This window comes from Nannospalax galili, unplaced genomic scaffold (assembly GCF_000622305.1).
Source record: "Nannospalax galili isolate Female #2095 unplaced genomic scaffold, S.galili_v1.0 scaffold8917, whole genome shotgun sequence".
NCBI classification, from domain to species: Eukaryota; Metazoa; Chordata; class Mammalia; order Rodentia; family Spalacidae; genus Nannospalax; species Nannospalax galili.
Window position 1 is genome coordinate 20267 of NW_008339560.1, and position 4043 is coordinate 24309.

Here is a 4043-nt window from a genome sequence, read left to right on the forward strand (position 1 = left end):
GCGCGCGCGCACACACACACACACACACACACACACACACACACACAAGTAATAATATGTTTTTAAAATAATGTGAATTTAAGTTGGACATGGTGGTACATGTCTGTAATCCCTGTATGTGGGATGTGGAGACAGGAAGATTAGTTCAAGGCTCGCCTGGGCCACATAGCAAGTTCTAGGACAGCCTGAGCCACAGGAGACGTTGTCAAATAAACAAAACAAAGTGAGGTGCAAACTCAGCTGAAAAGCAACTAGTTAAGCAAATAAGTCAGTGAAGCCATGAGCTTAGCTCTGAAGTGTTAGCTGGGAACTTAAGGAAGGGGATGTGGTGTTTAGACTGCACACGTACATGGTGGAGTCTCGAGAACCAAGGCTCTCATGTCCTCATGGCGGCCATCTGAAGTAAGGAGTGGGAGGTGAGGATACCGAGTATCCCATGAGCACCTCTAGATCCATGAGGCTGACAGAGAATTAGTTTTTACTGAATTACACATTTTTCTTGTTTATATTTGAAACTTAAAAACCCAAAGAATACAAGGAAAGTTTTAGATTGTTTCTTGCTTTGAACAGTTTTAAAACTAGTGAAATTTTCTGTCACATTATATAGTGAAGGTTTTCAAGTTTGACTGCTAGCAAAGTACCAGGGAATTAATTTTATTGTTATCACCTTTAGTATGGATAATAAGAGGCTGGAGAGGTGGCTCAACAGTGAGGAGCACTTTCTATTCTATCATGAGGACCAGAGTTTGGTTCCCAGCACCTGCATGGGGCAGCTCATAACTGCCTGTAACTCTAGCTCCAGGGGATTCAACATTCTCTTCTGGCTTCCTTGGACACATGCATGTACACACAAATAAAAATAAAAGAATCATACAAACATAACTACAGATAATAAAATGTGGAGGAAGATCTTGTAAGTAATATACCAATTAGGAGAAAGATTTCCACCTTTTGTCTCTTTAGGGAAATACTTAGAAAATCAAGCTTTGAAAGCTTTTCAGACTGTCTTGATGTGCCCATGCAGATACAAAATCATCCTTGTTAGATGCATTTAAACTTATTTATTTTTTAGAATTTCACACATGAGTATTATACGCACATTATCTCCACTCCTCCCATCTTGCCTCCCACTCAGCCCATGCCCCCCCATTTCCTGTCCTCTTCTTTGATTATTATTGTTGCATTTATATACATTTATAACCATTTAATGGTGCTCATGTGTACCCATGTTTAGGACTGCCCACTTGGCATTAGATAAGCTCTCAGGGAGCTAGACCCTGGAGAACTGACTCTCCCTCACTCAGCATCTACTGTCTACCTGTAGCTCTTCATCTAGAGGTGGGACCCCATGAAAATTTCCCCATCCAAATGGCCATGCCAGCTGGTTTTGTCATTTTGCAGATCTCGTCAGCCTACCACACTGTGGAGAGTTCACTGGTGCAGCTTTGCTATCGTGTCTAGAACGCATTAACTAGCAGCAGGTGTCCGCCCCTCTGGCTCACATACCCTTTCTGCCCCCTCTTCCATGATGTTCCCTGAGCCTTTGGTATAGAAGTTGCTTTGTAGATGTGTCACTTAGGGCTGGGATCTCACTTATTCTCTGCATTTGACCAACTGTGGAACTTTGTAATGTCTCCATTTGTAGCAAGAGCTACCCTTGCCTGTGACCATAAAGATGCATATTTAGAATATAGTGAGAAATTACGTTGATCTAGGAAAGTGGTGTAGTTCCTCCTCTAGGGTCTGTGACCTCTCCAGCCTTGTGTACCTGGCTATGCTTACAGTACTATGCATGGATTCCTATTGAGTAGGGTTTAAGTCTAATTAGATAGCTGTTGATTGCCCCCAACATAAAAGGCCACGGTTGTACCAATAGAGCTAATCTGTGGGCCAGTCGTTGTATGGTTCTTGAGTTTTACAGCAAGGTGGGACCATTGATTGGTTTTCTCCCTTGGTAGCTTCTATAGCAGTTTCTGATACTATGAGAGCTGGTCTTCAGGGAAGAGGCTTCCAGGTCAGTTCCAGCTTAATTGTTTCAAGTCCTGTGTCTGAAGTATGTCCTCTCTTCAGCATTTGACCTTCGAGTTCTGGCAGACAATCAAGGGCTGTGGCAATAGCCTATTTTATTTTTGGAGTCTCTTGGACTACCCTGACCAATAGCTCAAAGGGAGGTTTTCCTTGCCTGGCACTGTGATTTTTGTTATAGAGTCTCAGCTACACATATGCACCCACATATATATTATACGTGTAGTAGGCTTATGAAATAATGTATTTCCCTTCGGTTTTCAAATCACCTAAGTATTATTTATCTTTCTTTCCCCTCTCTCCCCCTCTATAGCTCTCCCTCCCCACTCTGCAGTTAGAGGACCTCCCCCCATTTTCCTCATTTCTCCTTTGATGATGCCTGTGTTCTACTGGCCTCCTCCCTCAAGCTCCTGTTTCCCCTCTCCCTCCACAGTTCCTTTCTATTTTCCTGGCCCCTGCTAAGGCTCCTTCAGGACATACACTCACACCCAAGGATTTGGAGTAAGGATCCATAACTGAGCAAGAACATGCATCCATTGTTTTTATGAGTCTGGGTTGTGTCGCTTAGTATAGCAATCTCTAGTTCCATCCTGCAAATTAGATGATTTCGTCTTTCTTTACAGCTGAATAGAACTCCATGTGTAAATGTACCACATTTTCATTATCCATTCATCAGCTGATGGACATTTAGGTTGTTTCTGTTTCCTGGCTATTGTGAAAAGAGCAGCAACAAACATGGCTGAGCAGGTGTCTCTATGGCAGGAAAGTGAGTCCTTCAGGTATAGTCCAAGGAATGATGTGGTTTGGTCATATGGTAGATCTATGTTTAGTTTTGTGAGACTTCTCCACACTGATTTCCATAGTGGCTGCACCAGTCTGCAATCCCAACTGCAGTGAATGAGGGTCCCCTCTCCCCACATCCTCATCAGCATTTGTGGTCAGATGTTCTCTTGATCTTAGCCATTCTGACTGGGGTAAGGTGAGATCTTAAAGCAGTTCTTATTTGCATTTGCCTGATTACTAAGGATTTGGACATTTTTAAAGATATTTCTTAGGCATTTTTAGTTTTTTTGAGAACTCTCAGTTCAGATCTGTAGCCCATTTTTTTAAATTGGGTAGTTTTCTTGATTCTTTGTTTTTTGAGTTCTTTGTACGTTTATGGAGATTAATCTTTTATCAAATGCATAGCTGACAAAAGATTCTCTCCCATGCTTGGGTTTCCTTTGCTGTACAGAAGTGTTTTTTGCACATTTAGATAAGTGATTAGCTTCCTCCCTGGGGCACAGAAGGCTGTGTACATGGGGAAGGCTGTGTAGGTGGGGAAGACTGTGTAGGTGGGGAAGGCCGTGTACGTGGGGAAGGCTGTGTAGGTGGGGAAGGCTGTGTACGTGGGGAAGGCTGTGTACGCGGGGAAGGCTGTGTACGTGGGGAAGGCTTTGTACGTGGGGAAGGCTGTGTACGTGGGGAAGGTTGTGTACTTCTTTGTGTTCTCCTGGGAGTGGAAGACAAACTCATAAACAAAACCCTCTAGCAAGAGCCCATCTACCCATTGGCCCCCCTTTCTGGCTTCTAGGGTCCCCTTGAACTAAAGCCTGTGTCCAGGGACGCCTGAGCCTTGATTGACCATCCTGGGGTTGACCAGCCATGACTCCTCCCTGGGGTTGAGTCAACCCCACCCACCATGGGTTATACTGTTTATAGAAAAGAATATTGGGGGCTGGAGAGATGGCTAAGAGGTTAAGAGCACTGGCTGCTCTTGCAGAGGAGGATCTGGATTCGGTTCCCAGGACCCATACAAACATTAACAACTGTTTATAACTCCAGTTCCAGGATATCTGATGCCCTCTTCTGATTTCCATGGGCATTGCGCGACATGGGTGTAATTAAACACATTCAGGCAAGACACTCATATGTATAAAATAAAAATAATAAATTTTTTACAAAAGAAAAGAATGTTGGGCACTACACACACAAAAAGTGCTTAATGACAGAGACAGAAAGGATGTCACTCAAGTGTG

The 4043-nt window shown here is 43.5% G+C and overlaps 1 protein-coding gene across 1 annotated transcript in view; it reads left to right on the forward strand.

Annotated features, from left to right (window-relative positions):
• The window catches only part of LOC103735146 (ryanodine receptor 2-like), a gene marked incomplete at both ends in the record, with an annotated part of 32045 nt that overhangs the window by 18071 nt on the left and 9931 nt on the right, over positions 1–4043 (forward strand).